The sequence below is a fragment of the Archocentrus centrarchus genome, chromosome 6, assembly GCF_007364275.1.
Source record: "Archocentrus centrarchus isolate MPI-CPG fArcCen1 chromosome 6, fArcCen1, whole genome shotgun sequence".
Lineage (NCBI taxonomy): Eukaryota > Metazoa > Chordata > Actinopteri > Cichliformes > Cichlidae > Archocentrus > Archocentrus centrarchus.
Window position 1 is genome coordinate 10,576,508 of NC_044351.1, and position 24,370 is coordinate 10,600,877.

The following is a 24,370-nucleotide window of genomic DNA, read 5'->3' on the forward strand; positions in this document are numbered from 1 at the left end:
ACATTTTTGCTGCTCTCTGGATATTTTCTCTTTTTAGGACCATTCTCTATAAATCTCAGTAAATCAGAAGTGTATGAAATACTGAGACCAGTCCATCTGGTACCAACAACCTTGCCATGTTCAAAGTCATTTAAGTCACCTTTGTTCCCCTATTTTGATGCCATATGATTGGTTGATTAGATATTTGCATTAACAGTTGAACAGATGTACCTGATAAAGTGGCCAGTGAGCGTATATATTACAATGATAAAAACTAAATTGTTCCTTGGCCAGACCTTTGATAGCTTGATTATAAAGCACTGTAAGTGTTTTGATTACAGATGCGAATGCTTGGGACCAAGAGGTTATACGGGATGAAAGATGAGGAAAAGATGCATAAATGATAGTGCACGAAATTATATGCAGTGTCTTGCATACCAGTTTGGAGATCAGCCCCAACAGTTGTACTCAACTGTTTCCAGTTTAACCAACCTCATTTTTAAATCCAAGATGAATCCAAGATACTTGTAGACCTCTGCCAGCTATAATTCATATTTTATTATCACCTCAAAAGTGATCATGTCATGTTGAAGCCATCGTGTAAACGTACAGTTTTGTTTCAAAGAAACCACAATGTTATAATTTATGTGATCTACCATTGTGATATCATAATTTTATTTAAAGCTCAACCTCTACATTCACTTGTCATTAGTGATTAGGTGATTTTTAAGCATGCTAAATGGATGTGTTCTTACTCTAATGCTCCTTGGGGGAGATAGTATTGTAGCGCTCACCTTTTGTTTATATCATATATCTTTAACTTTTAAATGAAGGAAAACAGTAGTAGTTTCTCAAGTTTTCTACTGACTGGTTGACCAGGAGTTTCATGATGTTCTAATATTGTAATAATGTAATGATAATGTAATAATATTTATGGACTATAAATACACTATATTGCCAAAAGTATTCATTTACCCATCCAAATCACTGAATTCAGGTGTTCCAATCACTTCCATGGCCACAGGTGTATAAACCAAGCATCTGGCTATGCAGACTGTTTCTACAAACATTTGTGAAAGTATGGGTTGCTCTCAGGAGCTCAGTGAATTCCAGCGTGGTACCGTGATAGGATGTGCAACAGTCCACAGTCAACTGTTAGTGGTATTACAGCAAAGTAGAAATGATTGAGAATGACAGTAACTCAGCCACAAAGTGGTAGGCCACATAAATGCAGAGGCGCATAGTGTGCAGTGGTCACCAACTTTCTGCAGAGTCAGTCACTACAGACCTCCAAATCACAGCCACTTAGTTCCAGTGAAACAAACTCTTAACCCAGGCCTTCTCGCCCAACATCAGTGTCTGACCTCACAAACGTGCTTCTGGAAGAATGGTCAAAAGTCTTCCCAGAAGAGTTGAAGCTGTTATAGCTGCAAAGGGTGGGCCGACATCCTTTGCAGCTATGCTATGCCAATGATTAAGAATGTCATGGATTAAGAATGGGATGTCACTCAAGTTAATGTGCATGTGAAGGCAGATGAGCGAATACTTTTGGCAGTATAGTGTATCTGCTAATTAGTGACAAGGAACATACTAACAAAATGCTGGAGTTTTATTCAATAAACGTGAAGCATAAACCTCTTGGACAGGCTTTATTACTCAGTAAGCCATATTATTTTTTAGAATATTTAACTTAAACATCCTCCAAACGGTGCCATCAGAACAAACATCATAGAGAGGTCTAGTTCAGTGACTCCAATTATCAGAGGTGTGGCCTAGCAGAAAGTGATTGCCTATAGCTGTGTGTCAGCAAACCTGTCAGTCAAAGTAGGCACACCCATAACTTTGACTCTTAAATAAAACCAAATAGAAGTGCTATAATTTAAAAAAAAAAATCACCCACTGCGCAGTTTTTATGGAAGGGGATACTCTTCATATAGACCAAAGTCATTTTTTGGCTGTAAACACACTTTTTAATGTTATAAGGTTTTGCATTTTATTATGGGAGTCTATGAGGACTGAGTTTTGAAGCCAGCTTCAAGTGGAGACTGGAGGAACTGCATTTTTTGTCCCTTCCGTGTTGGCCTAATTTTTCTGTGTCATGATGAAGTTCTGGGATTGCTGTAACAAATTGTAAATGTAAAATATTAAGCATGTTCCATTATTCTAAGTTTTGCTGATATGGTTGCAGTTTAGGTGTTCAGGTTGTGTTTTCGTTGCCTTCATGTTAGAATGCTAAAACAGTATCATAATGAGGAAAACTGATATATAGCATTTAATTAAAAAAAATATTTACCTTCTTTTAACTTTGCCAACTTAGAAAAATTGAGGTAATCATTTCTGTTATTTTGAGTTCTGCAAACCTTTGTGGCTTTACATTTAGCCAGTAATCATTATTGCTGAATTATATCTGAATCTCAAAGAAACTACAGCTGTCGAGGCATTCCCAGGCCAGCTAAGAGATATAATCTCTCCAGTGTGTCCTGGGTCTACCACGGGGCCTCCTCCTGGTGGGACATGCCCAGAACACCTCACCCAAGAGTCACCCAGGAGGCATCCTAATCAGATGCCCAAGCCACCTAAACTAGCACCTTTTGATGTGGAGGAGCAGCGGCTCTACTCTCAAGTCAAAATTCTTTATTTGTCTCCCTTGGGAGAAATTTATCTTGGTTTAAAAAGAAGAAGAAGAAGAGGGTACCCCTGCACAACAGAACAAAACCAACCACTCAAAAAAAAAAAAAAAAAAAAAACATTTTAATCAATATACAATTTAAGAACAGTTTGCTCTGAGCCCCTCCCGAATGGCCACACTCCTCACCTTATCTCTAAGGGAGAGGCCAGCCACCCTTCGAAGGAAACTCATTTTTGCCGCTTGTATTCGCCATCTTATTCTTTCAGTCACTATCCAAAGCTCGTGACCATAGGTGAGGGTAGGAACGTAGATTGACCGGTAAATCGACTAAACACTAAGCTCCCTCTTCACCATGACAGACCGGTGCAGCGTCCGCATCACTGCAGAAGCAGCCCCAATCTGTCTGTCGATCTCCCGCTCCCTTCTCCCATCACTCATGAACAAGACCCCGAGATACTTGAACTCCTCCACTTGGGGCAAGAACTCGTTCCTGAGCCGGAGAGGGCACTCCACCCTTTTCCGGCTGAGGACCATGGCCTCAGACTTAGAGGTGCTGATTCTCATGCAAACCGCTTCCCACTCGGCTGCGAACCATTCCACTGCGAGCTGGAGGCCCCCCCCTGATGAAGCCAACAGGATCGCATCATCTGCAAAAAGCAGAGATGAGACTCTGAGGACACCAAGGAAGAAGCCCTCCGCCACCTGGCTACGCCTAGAAATTCTGTCCATAAAAATTACGAACAGAATTGGTGACAAAGGGCATCCCTGACGGAGTCCAACACCCACAGGAAACGAATCCGACTTATTACCGGCTATACGGACCAAGTTCTCACTGCGGTTGTACAGAGACTGAATGGCCCGCAACAACAGGCCAGACACCCCATACTCCCGCAGGAACTCCCACAGGATACCCCGAGGGACACGGTCGAATGCCTTCCCCAAGTCCACAAAGCACATGTAGACTGGTTGGGCAAACTTCCACACCCACACCCACACCATGACCAGCGTTCCGTGATCAGCATGAAAACCGCATTGTTCCTCCTGAATCCGAGGTTTGACTAATGGACGGACCCTCCTTTCCAGCACCCTGCCATAGACCTTACTGTGGAGGCTAAAGAGTGTGATCCCCCGAAAGTTGGAGCACACCCTCCGGTCTCCCTTCTTAAAGATGGGGACTTCAGGAACTCAGAGCGAATCTCATCCACCCCAGGGGCCCTGCCACCAAGGAGTTGTTTAACTGCCTTAGTGACCTCACCCCTAGTGATGGTCAAGTCATCTCCCTCGTCCCCAGACTCTGCTTCCACTACAGAAGGTGTGTCAGCGGGATTCAGGAGGTCCTTGAAGTGTTCCTTCCACCGTCCGACTATAGCCTCAGTTGAAGTCAGCAGCACCCCACTCGCACTATAAACTGTGTGAGTGGAGCACTGCTTTCCCCTCCCGAGTCGCCTGACGGTTTGCCAGAATCACTTCGATGACCTCCGAAAGTCTTTTTCCATAGCCTGAGCGAATTCCTCCCACATCAGAGTTTTTGCTTCGGCCACTGCCCGAGCTGCATTCTGCTTGGCCTGCCGATACCTGTCAGCTGCCTCCGGAGTCCCACAGGCTAACCAAGCCCAATAGGACGCTTTCTTCAGCTTGATGGCTCCCTTCACCTCCGGTGACCACCATCTGGTTCGGATTTACCACCACGACAGGCACCAACTACCTTGCAGCCACAGCTCTGAGCAGCAGCCTCAACAATGGAGGTGCGGAACATGGTCCATTCAGACTCAATGTCCTCAGCCTCCCTCGGAATGCTGTCAAAGTTCTGCCGGAGGTGGAAGTTGAAGATCTCCCGGACTGGGGCTTCTGCCAAGCTTTCCCCGCGCACCCTCACAATACGTTTAGGTGCGCCAGGTCTGTCCAGCATCTTCCCCACCACCTGATCCAACTCACCACCAGGTGGTGATCAGTTGACAGTTCAGCTCCTCTCTTCACCCGAGTGTCCAGAACATATGGCCGCAGATCTGATGATACGATTACAAAATCGATCATCGACCTGTGACCTGCCGAGTTTAAAGGTTTAAATCTAGTGAAAAACATTTTATTTTTGTCTTTTGAATTTACATACATGATAGATATATGTTTGATGTTTGTACAGTATATGACCTCTGTCCTAAAACAGTTCTATAAGAGTGAAACAAATTACAGGCTTAACATCAGATGATAAATGCACCCCTAAAAAACTGTCTACTACCTGTGCGATTTACATGTTGTGGCGTGTTGTAGTTTCATTCGTTTCCTGGTGTGTTTTTAGGCAACAAGGTGCAGCTAGATCTTATAATAATTAAGACAGCCGGTGACTGAACTGTGGTGACAGGTGGCACAGCATTAGGAAAATTCTCCACAACTCAAAATTTTCAATATTTGAATTAAACAAATTTACTTCTAAGATGTTGAAGTTCTGACACAAGTGGGAGTTGAAGATCTTGCAGACTGGGGCCTCTGCCAGGCGTTCCTAGTGCACCCTCACAAAATGTTTAGGTCCAGCATCCTCCTCACCACCTGATCCAACTCACCACCACGTGGTGATCAGTTGACAGCTCAGCACCTCTCTTCATCTGAGCGTCCAGAACATACAGCTACAGATCTGATGATACGATTACAAAATTGATCATTGACCTGCGACCTAGGGTGTCCTGGTGCCACATGCACTTATGGACATCCTTATGTTCGAACATGGTGTTCGTTATGGACAAACTGTGGTTTGCACAGAAGTCCAATAACAAAACACCATTCAGGTTCAGATCGGGCAGGCCGTTCCTCCCAATCACACCCCTCCAGGTCTCACTGTCATTGCCCACGTGAGCGTTGAATTCTCCCAGCAAGACTATGGAGTCACCGGATGGAGCACTCTCCAGCACCCCGCCCAGCGACTCCAAAAAGGGTGGGTACTCTGAACTGTCATTTGGCGCATAAGCGCAAACAACAGTAAATGGTAAATGGTAAATGTACTAGTTCTTATATAGTGCTTTTCTACTCAGATATGAGCACTCAAAGCGCTTACACAACACGTTTTACATTTACCCATGCACACCCATTCATACAAGCACTTCCATGATTAATTAATTAAGCTAAGTGCTTTAATTATCTAACATTCACTCACATTCATACTCCGATGGAACGGTCGGAGAGCAACTTGGGGTTAAGTATCTTGCCCCAAGTAAGGACCCGTTCCCCAGCCCGAAGGTGCAGGGAAACAACCCTCTCATCTGCTGGTGAAAAACGTGCAGGCAGCAAGCCAGGGGGCTACAAGAATACCCACCCCAGCTCGCCGCCTCTCACCAAGGGCAACTCCAGACTGGAAGAGAGTCCAGCCCCTCTCCAGGAGACTGGTTCCAGAGCCCAGGCCATGTGTTGAGGTGAGCCTAACTATATCTAGCTGGTATCTCTCAACCTCACGCACTAGCTCAGGCTCCTTCCCCACCAGAGAGGTGACATTCCATGTCCCAATAGCCAGTCTCGATAGCCGGGGATCGGTCTGCCAGGGCCTCTGCCCTCGGCCGCCGCCCGACACACACTGCACCCGACCCCTACGATGCCTCCTGCCGGTGGTGGGCCTACAGGAGGGCGGGCCCCGGCCGGGCACCACGGGCTAATGCCCGGCCACCAGACGCTCTCCCTCGAGCTCCCCCCCGAGGCCTGGCTCCAGGGCGGGGCCCGGATAACCCTATCCCGGGCAGGGTAAACTGTTCCCTCGTTGTTACAGACATAGGGGTCTTCTGAACCGTTCTTTGTTCAAGACCAGTTTGCCATGGGAGACCCTACCAGGGGGACGACTTCCGGGCAACATAGCTCCTGGGATCACTGGGACACACAAACCCCTCCACCACAATAAGGTGGCGATTCACGGAGGAGTTCAGCACTTAATTTTTAATATAATAGCACTTAATTTTTAATATAATATTTGATATGCCAGTTGTAACCACCACCCTGCACCAACCCAGTTCCCATTGTCGCTATGTCAAACCTCTTGATCCATAGAGCACTACAGTAAGTAGCATAATGGATATTATCGCAATTTTTTAAAAATATAATCTTTTGGCTGTGGTAGTCATGTAGTGATATTGTGACAGCCCTATACTCAAGAAGAAATACCTCAATATTAAAAGGAGCAAAGCAACTCGAGCTGCTCTGTATCACACACACCAACATACCTCATTCTTCTTACCTTTTATATAAAACACACCCTCCCTGTTTGGCGGTCTATTTCACCTACCAGATTTCCATCTCTCCCTTTGACATGGCAGTGCTGCTGCTGCTGCCGCCCTGCATTGTTGCCTTCTTTCTTTTTTTTTTTTTTACCCCTCCATCACCCCAGCATCCACCTTCTAGGCTGTGTGTGTGTGTGTGTGTGTGTGTGTGTGTGTGTGTGTGTGTGTGTGTGTGTGTGTGTGTGTGTGTGTGTAGTTTTGCTATATATAGTTGTATAGACTCTATACAACTACTGTAAGTAGTTTTGCTTTAACTATTTGATTCAGGTTAAGCAGTTTGTGTTCCGTGCAGAGCCTCCAATGTCCCAAGTAATCTCTAAACATGTTGAACTACTTGTTTTTCACTTTTCCATTCAAGCAGTCTGAGTAAAACCACAAAATATTTTGTTTTCTAAATTTGTAAATTTGCACATTTAATGAGACTTTTCCTCCCCTTGTCATTGGTTTTTCATTATGCACTGAGTCCAGAGTAGTGGGATTTCTTTTGTTGTATGGTTTAATATGAGCTGAAATGAGCAAATGAAGTCCAAACACTCTGTCATGTTTTTATCTCTTTAACACAGTTTCTAATTACTGTAGATGCACTTCATGCAGATTCATATATTGTTTCATAGAGCTACATGACATTGTGAGAGTCATTTCTCAGGTTATGTGTGGATATTGATACTGTCTTCTTCAGCTGAGGCGTGTAGATCTCCTGTCACCTGACTTTATATCACAGTTGGGACTTTGATTTTTTTGTAGAGAGTGTAGCACAGATCTTTAATCCCTACCATTCACTGGGCAGACTCTGCCTACTTTAAGGATTGGCATAATAATTTGTTATTAGTACAGGTAATAACCTTCAAGCCCCTCCTCACACATCTATGATATCTGCATATAGAAACACCTCATATGATCATGTAGAGTCAGTGGGCACTGTAGATCCTTTTCTTCTTTAATTTTCTTTTTTATTTATGCCATGTAGTAGTTTAAGGAAACATTAGACATACCCAAGATATGTGTTTAATTAGTCTATGCTAATATATGTGTCAGTTAGAGTACATAACTAAAGTGGCAGCTCTCTTCCTTAAATCTATGAGCTTTGTGACACAGTCTCTTGGTTAGTATTTGCTTATTTGTATTTACAACTACCAAAAACAAGTAAAAAAGAAAATGAAAATAACTACCCTTTTCATATATTGGATTATGATCATCTGAAAAACATGAAAAATACATATTTTACACCTAAATATTTTTGACCAGACTATGAGAATTTGAGGCTTTGTTACCTTTGAGAACAACGATAAAACAATGAACTTTACAGGAATGTTGCAAGATATAAGGGATGATTATTATTTTAAATATTTTATGCAAAAAGGCATATAATGATATGAAAACGCACTTCATTTTATTTATACATTCTATACACCAAAATTTAAGGCTGCTCGGTGTAAAGCTGGCATCTTTTTAAACAAAGGTGTAACTCTGTGTACACATTTGTCCATGAGATAGTGAAGGACAAAATGCCACATCAGTTTGGATCATCCTGGATGTCCTGTAGCCAACCTACCACCACCTTCCTCCACCCATCTCGTTATGGGAGCATCCGGCTTACTTTGAAGTTTTTAGCTGCCGTACAAGCTCCCCTAAACCATGGCACATGTGCTTTTTTTGGCAAATGAGTCAAAAGAAAAGTGCTCGTCTAATAGGTGGTCATGGAAAATGATTCAGGGAACTGGGAAGGAGGGAGGAACGCACACATGCAGACAAAAAAACTCACAGCAGTGCACATCCCGACGTCAACAGCGTTCTGAGGGCTCGCTGTCTCTGTGGCTTCATAGACAGAGATGAATAAAGCATCTCAGCATACAGTCCATTTAATTCTCACACAGACACACACGCATACGCACAAATATAAATAGACAATATTTCACATCCAAGCCTTTCTTCCTCTATCCCGTGCAAACACTTACGTCAGAGGGTTAAATTATTTCTTTAAATATTTCTCTGATGCTGTAGCATCAACAGACAGGTTCACATTGATAAACAGACACACATGCACGTACACACCTGCACTTTCATTCACATGCACACGTACAGATAGGGGCTATTAATAGTTTTTCCTGTTTTCACAGCTGGTAGTTTTACTGAACAGTTGATGAGGCGAAACAACTTCTAATTGAGTTGTTTCAGTTCTCTTTTAATGTAATCAATTAAAACTATAAAGTCAAACTATAGCTCAGTCTCATACCTCAAAATATTTCAATAAATGTCTTTTTTCACTTTTTGCCCCCCACCCCCACCCCCATTTTCGAAATCCAGGAGCTGTTCTTGAACAAGTTGAATCAGACATGATAACAAACTCTTCCTCACTTTGTCTTCATAGTCAATAGCTAATGGATGACAGTAAACACACACACACACACACACACATGCACACACACACACACACACACACAGTCTCACAAGTGTTTCCATATGTCAGGAATACGCAATTTCACAAGTAAATTCTCACTCATATACTGATGCATTTGTACAGTTACTGACTCACTCTCACACTTTCTCTTCTACTTGATCTCTCGTCATCGTCTGTCTCACCTCACAACACACACACACACACACACACACACACACACACACACACACACACACACACACACACACACACACAGAGAGAGAAAGAGACTTAGACACACACACATATGCAAAGTACATTAATAAATTTCCTCAAACATAATCTTGTTCAATTTTTTCCAAAATGTTTTCATCATTCATACATGAACTCAGGTATGCACGAATAAACATGCTGAAAAACCTTTCCAAATTTAGAATATCATCATTTGCTTTTCATCATAAATCATTCACTGTTTTATTTTAATTAAATCACACTGCTCTGTTACTTTGGTCAACATTTGTAACACAGAGATAATTCTTATTTTTTTATTTTTACTGTTGATATAAACAAAATCATGTGACACTTTTATAAAACACTTTTTTATCTACCAAATAACACGATTTTCATAATTCACAAGAAAAAAGCAATTCAGGTCTGATGCAAATTTCAGAAGCAGCATGTGTGTTTTAAGTGAAACACTAATGAGGGAGTTTTAGCATAATGCAGATGTCTAATCAGTTTGTGAGAGCAGTGATCACTTGTAGCCTATAGCTTTTAAAAATTATGATCAAATCTGATTTTTTTTCTGAAATAAAAAAGTTAAATAAAAACATGTGAGGCAAGTTGAGACAAATGATTTCTCTGTGTGTGCACAAGTATATGTGTGTGTGTGTGTGTGTGTGTGTGTGATCTTTTTAGCCAAAGTTAATACACTTTTTATTCAAATGTACACTTTTATTGAACTTCTCCTCTTCCAAACAAGCAAGCACAGATACATACAAACATTAAAAAAATTTTGAAAATGTTGTTTTATTATTTAATCTTTATATGACTTTTCTATTAATAACAACTCATCCATTTTGAGTGTGTAGGGGTAACGCTTGTAAACTGAGTCCACACAAGGCCTTTTCCTCCAGAGACCAGAAAATCATATTTGCCTCAAAAGACACAATACACAGCATATTTCATTAAACTGTACTTATTGCCAGTTGCAGTGAAAATTATAGGCTCCTGACTGAGTTTTATTCTGGGTACAGTTTAGATTGTGATAAAACTAAAAGGACTGATCCATTAAAAAAATAAAATATCATTTTTCTCATAATTATAATGATTCTAAAGAATAGTTAGGAAAGTTTTCTGTGCTTTTTTTTTTTGGCTGGAGCAATTTCTGCTCTTGTAGCAGGTTAGCTCCTTCATTACTGTTGAATGTTGCTTTGTGGGACCAATTTTTTTCAGTAGTAGGCCCAAGAGCAGACAACAGAGAGATGGTTGATATGCATTCGAGATTTAATGCTAATTCACTTACCTCTCACAGGACGGTTATAATCAATACTATTTGTTCTGGAGTTATAAGATCAGAATAATGTGATAAATTTTAAAAGTCATCAGTGTCATTTAATTTTAGGGGGGAAAAGGTCTTATATTAGCCAAACAAACCTAGTATGAATTCTTGTGAAAACTTTATATACTATAATATGTGTGAAGCACATGAAAACATCGGTCTAAAGCAAATAATTCACAAACTAATTTTAAATCAGGCCTTGACTAAAGTTTGATCCAAACATGAAAATTAGGTGCAGATCAAGTCATTTGGAGCAAAAGAATGAGGCACTGCAAGGCTCACTGACTCTCACAATAAACTTTCCTCTTTGAAGGAACAGGACGCTTCAACATATGAGACGTATAGATTCATGTTACCAGAAGCAGCAAAGTAAATCTACAGGGGGAAATCATAGCAAGAAAAATATTTTTCTGAGAAAGAACTGACCTAACTTGATCACTTTTCACAACAGTGAAAGAAAATTTGGACACTTCTGATGTCCTGAAATCAGATGATTTCAGTAAGATTTGGAGATTTCACAGACTGGTTTGTGTTTTATGTGGAAACTTTTAAGACTGTCATTGCAACCTAAAAGAAGATTTACAATTAGACTGAAGGAATTTACAGACAAGGGAAACTGGGTGCACACTGTAGGGTAAATAATGAGACACACCCAGACAGGACATTTCAGAGACTAAATCAAGTAACATTTTTAATGTCATTTGTATAAAGTCACAGTTAAACTGAAAATACACATTTCTCAGTTGTCATTTTAGGATGCTTTAACCTTCCTTCACCAATTAGTCTGTTTTATAATTGTTTTATTCAGATTACTGACAATTTTTATATAAACTCTGAGAATGACAAATGGCAAACATAAATACTGTACACACATATAATTCTGATTATTAACTTATTTAGTAACTACAAGCAGTAACTAGTAACAGAAACTCAGATTTAGATAAATATGATATGGGATTCAGTAAAATAACAGTGTTATCAGACTAACACAGGTACAAAGTAAATACCTTTACAGCTTGAGAAAGCGCTCTGAATCATAAAGAGAGGGAACAAATTATTTAATTCCTACATGCATCTAAAAGGTAGACAGAAAAGGGGTCAACAGGAGAAAAACTAGGAAGACTACAGGTTAAAGGAAAAAATTATACATATAACCATATTTAAAAACTCCAGGTTTTTGCATACATTTTACAGATACGTCAATTAAAGACTGCAGTTTTTACAGGAAAACATATTTGTAAAAATATTTGTAGTTTATGCAATCAGTTTGGAGACTGTTTTATAAAGAGAAAGGTCAACAAGGCTTCTCGGTCCAGAGAGGAGTTTCAAAACCAGCAGTAAATATTCAAACACAGGGAAAAGTAAAACTGATTCCTACATGATATGCTCAAAGCCAGATATGGACTCATATCAAAGAGCAAAGACAGTGAAATACACAAAATAAAAAATTTAGACGAAACTGTCTTAATTAAATGAATTCTTGTACAGAATGTCACCATTAACTCATGTTAGTCTATAGAAGGAGCATGTTTTCAATTAAAAATCATTAAATTAAATCTAGTCTGAGTCCACAGACTGCAACACAGTATAGATTCTTGGATTCCTGTTTGAGTTTCAGTAGGCCTAAATTAAACAAACTGTATGCCAAAATAGGAAAGTATAGTATAAGTAATATGAATTTAATTTAAAAAATTATCAACTTATCTAATGTTTCTAATTAAAGAGAATCATAGAGCAGTGTGACATCGTCAGGACGCTAATTGCCCAACATGTACAGTATTGTTAATATACTGTTTTAATTTGCAATTAGAATGTGAGTCAGATAATACTGACAGATATTAGGAAGATTTAAGTTCTGCTTCCTCCCCCCAAAAAATCATGCTGGAACCAAAACTTTGGTGTTTATTTGTATGTTTCAAACACATCTTCAAGGTCACATTTACTCCTTCCGCTAGTTTTAGCTGAAATGCATGAATAAAATAAGTATAATTTCATGTAGTTTGAGTTGTATGTAAGAAAACTTTCCCTGTGTTTTTCTCCCTGGTATTCAATTTAACATATATTTTAAATGTGCTTCGTGGATAGGTGTGAGAAGCAAACAAAAAAGAAATCAGCAGTGCTACGAAACTTGCAAAAGCAAAGTGTTAAAATCTTTATAGATTCTTACAAAAATTCTTCTCACAGACCATAATACAGAGACAAGGGGAAAAAAAGAACTGCATGTACTTCTACGACGTGCAAGTGCTTCTGATCTAGAGCTGCAGAGCTGCACCTTTTTTTCCCTCTCTCTTATTGTTGTTTTAAGGGGCAGCTCTGCAGCTACTTGTGGATGCTTAAGTCTCTTTATGTGCTGATGTGGATACATAATTTCTTTGCTTTTACTGGTGGTTTCATATTCGGTCAAATTGTAAACAAAGATGTGTTGCTTTTGTACCCGTCACATCGTCAGGACGCTCTTCAATTTGTGAAAAGTCAAGAGGGTACATTTAAAATAGTGCACACATCTGCATGGTTGGGTTTACTATTTCCACTAGATTAAGAGAAAAATCTATAAATAAAGTAAAACATGTAATTACTTTTACTTGGACTTGGACTTTTAAAACGAACAGATCAGATTCATCATCTTTTCCCAGCATGTCATTTCACTCCGGTTTTTCCATGACACACAGCAGTGCTGCACTCAGTCCAACAGTCCACACTTGCTGATTTATTGTTGATAGTATGCAATGGTACTTTAACACTATTCTTTAAATTTGCAGCACGGACAGGATTGAGATGCAAGCAGACAAGTAAGAAAACAGGAGTGTAACCAAACTTACATGTGCAAAGCCTTAAAATATTTTTAGAGTTAGGGTTAATGTCCATAAAACAGATTACAAATGAGTAGAGTTGGGTACAAATATTAGAAATAATTTTATTCTTAGAAACTGCAGTTTTCCTCCACTTCTAAGCTTTTTCACTTATGTGGAAAGTATATTTGTGTGAAAATCTTCAGCTGCTCTTCTTGTCCTTACTTATGGCTTTTATAATATTAATAGTATGTAACAGCAATTTTAGTGTAACCAAATGTGTAAAAGCCAAAGCTTTATACCTGTATACCTGCTTCCAGGTGTAAACACAGTGATTCAACATGCAAAAGTTCATCTCAGAGATGATAATGATGAAACAAGAAAAAGACAACTTGCACATACTTGTGTGATGATTTTTATTGAATTAATTAAATACAAAAATTGCAAAATACAAAAAAAAATAATTCTTAAATACAATCTTCTCAGCCTGAGCTGATTCAGACACAACAACAACAACAAAAAAATACTTATTTCCATCTATCGCTCACATAATCTCAAACCATGTCAAACATGTCCTGTGTAGAAATGTCCCTCCCTACAGCTGCTCTTTGCTTTCTCTTGTTCTTGTTTTTAGAGGCATCAGCTAAACTGTTAGAGTAAATAATTTTGATGGAATGATTGTGCACATTATGACTTCTGGATGATTTTGAATGCTGTTATGAAGATGCAGATGGATATTTTCTGTGCTTTTGTTGACGAGTCAATATTCAGTCAACATTTGATGTTGCCCAAATGCTATAGGACGTGCATCACATTGTCATGACACTCTGAAGTGTGTCATGAGTCAACAGGTTTTCTCACTGTCTCACAGCTCCATGTACCTGATGAATCTCATTTTGATGCAATAAAGATGCTGGTTTTCATAGTTTACTCTTTACATATTTTAGACTACAAGAAGTTACAAATACTTAAGTTACTTTACTTTTAGTAAAAGGGGTATTTTGCTCAGTGCATAAATGAGATTCCTCACCTGAGTGTTTGACACTGGCTGCTTCAAGCGCCCCCGATTGTGGGAACTTATGAAATTGTTTGAGTGCCAAAAAGAAAAAAGAAAAAGATTTTTCAACAAACTTTATAGTTGTTTATAGACAGTTATATACGTTTTAATATATAGTTTATTGTTAGTTCGATTTTTTTGTGTGCGCGTGTGTGTGTGTGTGTGTGTGTGTGTGTGTGTGTGTGTGTGTGTGTGTGTGTGTGTGTGTGTGTGTGTGTGTGTGTGTGTATAAATGCACTCTTTCCTGTTTTTGTCAAGTATTTAGCCAGTAGGAAAACTTTTCCATTGACTAAATATCCCAGACAACAAAACTGTTTTATTTCCGAGCTTTATAATCACTTTTCCCCCTATTTTAACTATATCTTCTTTGTACTGCCTTCTTGACATTCCCCCTGTTCATGTAGTGCAGCTGCCTAGGATCTTGTATCCCAGAATTTCTTAATAGTTGTATTTACATTACTCCTGAAAGTTCTAGTGCAGTGTTGCTCCAGAAAACATGAGTATGATCAGATTGCCAAATAGCCTTCAGCATGGGTTCTGGATAGGGACTAGTGTGATTTTATGAATTACCTGTTTAGATGCTTCCAGCAACACTCTCTCTATCCTTTAAATTAACTGTTCACAGTTCCAGAAAGGTGTGCTTGTCTTCACCTCATACCACGAATGTACAAAGTCACACTTAATTACTTAATTCCTGTTTGCTGGGCCACATGCACATCATACCTACATGAGCTGCTCGGCCATGGAAACCCATCACATGAAGCTTCTAGTGTAGTTTTTGTGCTGATGTTAATGCTAGAGGAAGTTTGGAATGCATTTTATTGAGTCCACAGAGCGTTGGTGACTTTTACACACGATGCACTTCAGCACTCGGCAACCTGCTCTGTAACTTAACGTGTGGCTGACTTGCTGTGGTTCCTAAACGCTTCCACTTTGTAATAACACAACTGAAAACACCTGAATTCAATTAAGAGGTGTACAGGGAGATGTACACTATATGGCCAATACTTTGGCCATATAGTGTACATCACATTGTCAGGACACTCTTTAATTTGTGGAAAGTCAAAAGTGCAGAATTAAAACAGTGCCAAGATCTTCAAGGTCATGTTTATCACAAAATAAAACAAATACAATGTGAGTTATTTAGAGCTAAAATTTGGGAAATCAGCACATCAAATCAACTGTCTTTTCCCAGCATGTCTACTATCTTCTTTCCACAGAACAGAGCAGTGTGACACTGATGCATGTCATCAAGTCCTCCAACAGTCTGTACTTGGTGGTATGCATCAGTAATTTAGCATTATAACTTACATCTGCAGTTTGTATGGGAGTATGATGTAAGCAGACAAGTAGCAAAGTGTGTAGCCAAACTTGAACGTTCAAAGCCTTAAAGTGATTTTAGATTTTAACAAAATGTCATGTCACAGATCATAATACAATAAGAGAGAAGAAAAAGAAAAAAATGTATGTACCTGGACAATTAATTTATTGAAAGAGATGAGTATAAATGAGTACAGTTGAGCACAAATAAAATTGCAGTTTCTAAGAACAGATTTCTGTCTGTTCTTAGAAACTGCAATTTTCCTTCACTTCCACATCTTCCTCGCTTAGGTGGAAAGTATAATTATGTGGAAATCTTCAGCTGCCCTTTTGTCCTGTTATTTTCAATCCAAGAGGCTGGAGCTAAATTTGTAAATTAAATAATTTTAAAGGACTCTTGCATGCCTGAAGACTTCTCAATGTTCTGTTTTTTGGGGTTTTTTGTGCTTACTTATTGACAGGTTTTTATTCAGTCAACTTGTAAACAAAGTTCTTCTCCTTTTGGGCACTCATCACATTGTCAGGACACTCCTTAAAAGTGAAAAAAAAAAGTCAGTTAAAACAGTGCACACCATGCTGCTTCCACTAGTTTAAGATAAAATTTCTAAATATAATAAAACAGCTATGACTACATTTAGTTGGAGATGGAGTAAAATGTAAGCAGACAAAAAAGAAAACAGTGTATCCAAACTATTAAAAGCAGACACTTTTATACCTGTATACCTGCTCACAGGGGGAAGTGCTTGATTTACAAAGGTTCATTTTAGAGATCATGATGACAAAATAAGAACAAAGAAAATTTGTACATAAACAAATGAATTTATTCAAAAAAAATTAGTACAATTCAATTTGTCTATTCTCAAGAATTGCAAGCTTGCCTCAGCCTGAGCTGACTCTGACCCAAAAATGTATTTTCTTTCCATCTATCACTATCACTATCACATAATTTCAAACTGCATTAAAATGAATGTCCTTGTCCTGCAGCTGCTCTTTGCTTTCTCTTTTTCTTGTTTCTAAAACGGTCAAGCAAATAATTGTAATAGCCTGATTGTGAACATCAACATTTTTGGATGTTGGATCTGCTGTTGTGTAGATACAGACAGGTGTCTTCTGTGCTTTTATTGACAGTCAGTCGACATTCAGTGCTGACCAAATGTTTTGCTGCTGAACATGCATCGTGACACACTTTAGTTTATTTAGTCAAAAGGTTTTTCAACTGTCTCACAGCTCCATAAAGCTATTTAGAGCTGTTTTCAGGCAATAATGATGTTGATTTTCATAATTAACACTTTATAAATTTTAAACTCTATGAAAAGTTACAAAAACTTACACTATTTTTTTAAAAAGGGGTATTTTACTTGATATATATTTGTGACTTCATACATTCTGACATTGCTTTAAGCTCACCTGATTGTGGGGAAGCTGAATGTTTTAACAACTCTATATTGTGTCTCTCAGAGAAAGACAGCTCTTATGTCCCGATCATCTTGATTTTATTGAGTGTATCCAAACACAGCAGCAGTGACACACATCAAATATAAGAGTAGACATATGATGTCTTGGGAAACTGAGACATTTATACACATTCTCTGTTCCAGCTTATGTTTTGTTTGTTTGTTGTTTGTGGTGATATCTTCTTTGCACTGTATCCTGCCAAGGTTCCTCACAGCAAAGTAATTTGGGATGTTTGGCCATATCCTGCAATGTCTCAGCATTTGTGTTTACATTATCCAAGAAAGTCTTTAGACAACATGAGAGTGGTCACTCTAGAGCATCCTGTATGGTTTCTGGATAATTATTAATTTGGTTTGATGAATAACCTGTTCAGATTTTTTTATACTTTAAGATTATTACACTGTGCACTGTGCACATTTCATACAAGTTTTTAATAAAAATTTTCAGTCCTACACCCATTTGCTTTTTTATGTACAATGCTGAGTTTCATCATCACTCCCTCATGAATTGATTGAAAGCTGACATGACTCCAGGTCTGTCCTGTGATATCTGTGATCTCAGTTATACCATTTATAGCCATGTTAAGGACAACTTTTTCTATGCAATAGCTGTAAAAATGTATTGTTTTTTTTTGTTTGTTTTTGTTTTTTTAATCTTTTGTAGTACATATTTTTTCTCTCTGTTAATTCTTTGAAATGTTTTAAACTCCTCACTTAAATATTAAACTGTGTGCAACTTAGAGTCTTTCCTTCACTCTTGAATTTATATGTCCGTATATTTTCTTGAGTAATTGTTATTCTTTTTCAGGGGTTATGCACTCATGCACATCTGCATGTGTGCAAACAATTTGTTAGAGAATATGGCTAAATACAAACTATTATAATGAACTTTTATGTGATTTTTTTTTTAATTTGTTGTTTTTTTTTGTGAGTCACAGAAAGAGAGAGAGACAGAGAGAGAGACTGAACCTAGATATCACCTTTTAAGTGAATTCATGCAGTTAGTCACTGGCTGGCTGTGGCTTAGGAGGCAGAGTGGTTCATCCACTAACTTGAATGCTAATGATTCAATGTTGGTCAGTCTGCAAGATACTGATCCCCAGAAAACTGCCTGTCAATGTTTCTTCGGTGTGTGTGATAAGAAAAAAAAAAAGGTGATATAAAATAAGTTCTATATGAATGTGATTAGCTGAATGTGGTTTGAAGCATATAAAGCTGTCTGGGTAGTTGAAAGGTCTCAAAAAAGCCAATATAATTGTAATCAATTTACCATTTCTCCACTACTATATGCTTCCATATGATTAAGGGCCAGATCATATTTATTTGCTTTTACAAAGGAGACAAGATTTAGTTACGCTGTACACTGTGTTGGCTCTTTCAAGCAAGTTAATTTAATGCTGGTGCCTGATTGTGGGGATGTTAACAGTTATTTAGAGTGCAAAAATTGATAGATCCTAACTTTTCAGTCATGAAAACAAAGACATAAAGTTACATTTTAAATCTTTTATTTTGGTGAGTATATTAGCTTAGGTGATGTCCATGTTAACATTTTGGACTAAAGCAATTTATTACATAAATTCAGCACAGTTAAGTGTGATTATTGTTTCTCTTTGTATTGATGTAGTCATATAACAACTTCTATATCATCCCAAGGTAACAGAAACTTTCATATGACACCTACAGTGTTTAATGGGCTTTTATCTAACAGAGAGGATAGTTATTTCCTTAAAGCTTTTCAATGCAGTTACTTGTTTGTGGAGATTTTAAAGATTTCAAAGGTTAGAAAAAGCAAACAGATTCACATAAATGTTGCAATTTCAAACTTCAGGAAGTCAAATTGCGATGTCCAATCTTCAGGAAGCGTGTCTCAGAATGGATGAAAAAGAAAAAGGAAAAGAAAGAAAAAGTACTTAAATAATTTTACACCTATTTTAACAACAAAGGTTGTTTTAAATGTTCTCTGACTGCCTTGTTTGATTTGATCCTTTTAAAGCTGCCTCAGAAAACAAAAACCCAATTGATTTCAGTCATATCATACATGACTGTAAGATTAAAAAGAACACAGAATAGAGACTAAATTAGAGGCTCTGCATTTTGATTGGACCTCTCAATTGAGACCCACTCCTAGTCAGCCATTTTGTTGTAAATGCTCAATGGGCTGTAGTCAGGCAGACGAGAGCTTCTGCAGAGGAATAATTGCATGATTAAAAACCTCTTCTTGTGTCATTAGTGTGTTTTTTTTTTTCTCTATCGCCATGTGTATTCTTTCCATTTCTGAACGTAATAGGGGATGTTTTTTTTAAAAAAGCTTTTCATACACAGTGCAGCCTCCTCTTGTCTGGCAGAAAATGGCTGACTGTACAGCTGAAAGCACAGAGTTTCTGAGAAGCAGAGCATTACTCCTGCATCTCTGCTTGTAAGGAAAGATTGTTCCAAAAAGGTTGACGTCAAACACTCAGAAATTAGAAACGATGGTATTTTAGACAAGGCATGTTATACAAGAGGAAAATTTGTGGCCTTTTTTTTTTTTTTTTTTTTAAGTACTATAATTCTGTTTATCTTAGCTATTGTGTTATAAACAAACCCATTGTGTTTTGAATTACAATAAGAGTGTGCAAAAAAGTGTGCATCTCTCATAAAAGAGACCACAAAACCACAAGTATTTATATACACACACATGCACACATACACACATATTTGAGGTTAATATTGAACCTTTACATTACATACATTAACAATGACACAAAATATTAAGATGTTCAATGTTGTGAAGTTAATATTTTAAAAAAAAACAAGGATTTTTTGTTGTTGCTGATGTTACAGATTTCAGAACAACAAAATTTAAACAAAAATAGCAATAAGATTTAAAAATTATGTAAGAAAACAGCACCAAACACCTGTATATAGTTGGTATATGAAATATAAAGATGCAAAAATGCATTATGTGCCATAAGGTTTTGTGTGATGGGTTAGAAGTGCAAAGATAGAAGTAATGCTGGCAGGTGAGACCAGGGCAGTCATCAGTTTATAGTTAAAAAAAATATTCATAATGTGCTTTAAATATTTGTAGTGATCACTGGCTGTGGTTTGTATATTATGCAGCTATTATTATAATCCATCATTGCTGTGTGTGTGCACCAGTATCTTTCATTGAGAATAATAAAAAAAAATCAGAAAAGACGGACTCTGCATGTCTATTAGTGTGTGTCTACTCTTTGCATTTGTATTCTCATGCCACTACATTATTTCCTGTACTTGACATACCGTACAAAGTCAGTGTCATGTATGTTCAATACTTTAAGTGTTTGTGTGTGTGTGTGTGTGTGTGTGTGTGTGTGTGTGTGTGTGTGTGTGTGTGTGTGTGTGTGTGTGTGTGTGTGTGTGTGTGTGTCTCACTATAACATAGCAGCAGATGTAGAATCAGTGTCGCTTGAAAGGGGAACTGTGAACAGCCTGTCCTATAGGCTGGAGGGGTTGAAAAAAGCAGGTCACCCATTGTTTGTGTCCCTCCCCAAAAAGGAGTTCTATCCTTGTCACCTGTGCTCACGCTAACTGTTGTATCATTAATTACATTCCCCACCCCATGCACTCTTTAAATATAAAAGCATCACTCTGGGGTTTTTTTCATGTGTGTATTTTTCACTACGTCTTAGTGACGTCTTAGCTGTGGCCTTATCCTTTGTTGCACATACTTGTGGGTCAATATGTGTGCATGCCACAAAAAAGTTTGCGCTCGAACATTTATCCTTAATTTTTGTGCATATTTTCAGGGCAAGAAGAAAGAAAATAAATGGAAACTAACACAGTTGATGAAGCAAGAGAAGAAGAGGTTAGAAAGGAACAACAAACGCTCTTGGGCCCAGCAGGGAGGGAGGCAGCAGCTGAAAGGTCAACACTCAGATCAACCAACACTTTGGTTTCCATCAGCCCCACCTCAAAATCAAGAAAGTCAAGCAGGTTTGAGTGAGACACATCCACACCCCCTGCACTCAGAACCAGCCAGAGTCATCTAATCCGACGGGAAGGTAAACGGGGTGTGACTTTTTATTGCTCAAGTATGAATGAAATCTATTTCTATTGAATATGAACTTATAATTTTTCAGATAAAAAACAAAATGTCTCCAAATCTAAAGACATTTCTTCAACTTTTTTCACTGCAAACTCAGTAATTGATGGGCTCAGTTTCAAAAATTAACAGGTAAAGGTAAAGCCTAAATAAACTTACTCTAAAATGTCTAAAGTTGCTAATCTTAATCTTTCCAGAAATATAAAATTAAAACTCACCAACCACATTATATTGATATTTAGTTTGCATACACAAAGTTTGTGCATCTACAGGTGGAAAACACATTGGCAAGACGAGCAGAAAGGTGCAGCAAGGAAAGGAAAAAAGGCCGGTCAAGTTCCAACAAGCACAGTAGGAATAATCACAGATGTTAAAAACCACCTATAGCAATGAACCAACCAGTTTGTCAGTGAATTCAAGCAAAATATGCTCAGGCTGCATTTGAAAACACCTGTATGTACCAGTTTTAAACCCCCTTTAAGATCACATCAGAATTTTTTGGGCATTTTGAACATTTAACTGCAACGTTGAGGCTGTAAAATGAGTGAGATTCTGAATCTGCACACTCAGAAATAAACAATACAGATAAATAAATTGGATTTCAGCTGTGATGTAGCTTAAGGAACATAAGGTGCAAACACTACCCTGGCCTATTGTGGCCCAAGGTGAGATTTTTTGGTTGGGTATGGAGTCATTTTTGAATTTATTGCAGCCAAAACTGACTGTCTGATCCTGATAGAGTAAAACAGGGCTGCCGCTCTCATTAGTTCATTAAATCTCAAACTAAATCTTTAGGGAACTTTGAGGGACTTTGGATTCTGAATTGGGGAAGTGTTTTGATTCCAGAATATGAAATCTGAGGTCTTCATCCTCATATACCTCCCAAGCCTTCACATCCATATTGAAAGCTTGGGATATAAAAACCAACAGGAAGACTGACTTTTCTTAAGATTAGGGAAGTTCAACTGTCCTAGCTAAACAGCACTAAAGCCACCTTAACATTAAAAATATCACCTGGGTAAATCTGTTCCTTATAGTATTTAACATTTTCTCCTAAATTTGTTAAAATGTCTTGTAAAGAAATGATATAAGTAGGGTTTCTGGACAGTCCATACCAATGCATGTGTGTCTGGATTAAGGCTAATGATTGCTTAGACACTCAACTGCCACTTTATAAGGTGTACTGAAGAAAAACTAACACACTCTGATGCAGTCTTAATGTCATTCCTCAAAAATGTATCATGAAGATTGTAAAACTTTGATATTTGTAATAAAAATTGTTAAGTGGGGCGGCGGGGGGGGGGGGGGGGGTGATACTGTTAAAATACGTTGTGTTTTACTGAGGGATGGTTCGATTTATTGATATCAATAGGGTGGACACAATAACAGAAAGATCTTTCACCCAACACACGTCAGCATAAAATTGAATCCAAACCTCTCTAAAACCACTCTTTCATCTAAACTCAACATTTCTAACCTTCAGAGTCAGTTCTTATTGTATTTATTTGATTTATTATTGATTTTATTGTAGGACTATTGTGTCAATCTGCTTTAGTCTTCAGTGTGTGCAGCAAATAAAGTGACTTCTGGGTGGGTTTTTGATTTTGATAACAAAGAAAGTATCTGCCCCTCAGTGTTCGTTAATTCAGTCACAGCAGTTTTGTCACTACAAGTTAATTTTCACAGGGTTAGTAGCAGGGTTTGCACAGTGACACCTTTATAAACTGGCTGAATAAAAAAATATATTCAAATCTTCATCATACTTAAGACAGATGACACTAACAAGATCCTACCCAGCATTCTTTAAAAGGTTAATTATGACAGTACATTTACTTCTTGGAGACCCCATAGATTTAGTTTAGAGGTTCTACAGTGTGTGTGTGTGTGTGTGTGTGTGTGTGTGTGTGTGTGTGTGTGTGTCAGGTTGTTAGAAACCTGCGTGGTTGACACCTGACTCAGAGGTGAAGTGTCAGTCATGCCAGGTGCCTCACTGTCATTTGCGTCATTTTGAAAATTCCTCACAGTAGCTACAGTAAGAGGAAGTGATGCAACACAGTGGCACTTTAAGATATTAGACTTATGTCCTGAACATTAAAAAATGAAATAGCAAGCTGCAGATTAACTGTAAAAACCTTGCAATGTATGAATTTGAAATAGTATTGAACGCTGATGTAAAACTGCCAATGCCAAAGGTTAAAAATATATATATTTTACACAATTTAAATTTTGCTCACATGGTGGTATTGCTTTCTTACTAAATTTACTAATTTTCTAACTTTGACACAAGAGTTTTTTGACTCTGTGTGTGTGTGTGTGTGTGTGTGTGTGTGTGTGTGTGTGTGTGTGTGTGTGTGTGTGTGTGTGTGTGTGTGTGTGTATACTTATACATACATCTACTAAATAAAAAATTGTGCACAGCGTGTGTGAGGCTGATTTGGGAGGGGGTTTCATGTACATGAATGTGTGTTCAAAAACATACGGGGTAAATGTGAGTGTGAGTGTCTGTCAGGGAGTGTGTGTGTGTGTGTGTCTAAATGTGTTTCTGAACATCTACGCAGATATATTCCAAATAAAAAAATTGGGCAAAGTGTGTGTAACATAACACACATCAGCCCACTCATTCCCTGTGAGTTGGATTTGAAAAAGTAACAACTGCAAAATAAAATGTTAAAGTGCAGGAAGCTGCCCAAACATACACACACACATGCACAAATACACGCAAGTTAGAAGTGTGTGTGTGTGTGTGTGTGTGTGTGTGTGTATGTGTGTATAACTACAGTAGACAAAGCTGAAAGAGACAAATATTTAAACATGTAACATTATTAAATATATAACATAATATTTAATAAACGTTTATATTTTTGAAAACATCTTTAGCTGTGTGT

The 24,370-nt window shown here is 38.1% G+C and overlaps 1 long non-coding RNA gene across 1 annotated transcript in view; it reads left to right on the forward strand.

Annotated features, from left to right (window-relative positions):
- Positions 1-24,370, forward strand: part of LOC115782307 (uncharacterized) — a 50,019-nt gene that overhangs the window by 22,616 nt on the left and 3,033 nt on the right. The window contains exon 3 of the long non-coding RNA XR_004020129.1: positions 21,190-21,444. This is a non-coding gene — a long non-coding RNA (uncharacterized LOC115782307). The remainder of the gene's footprint in view (positions 1-21,189; positions 21,445-24,370) is intronic.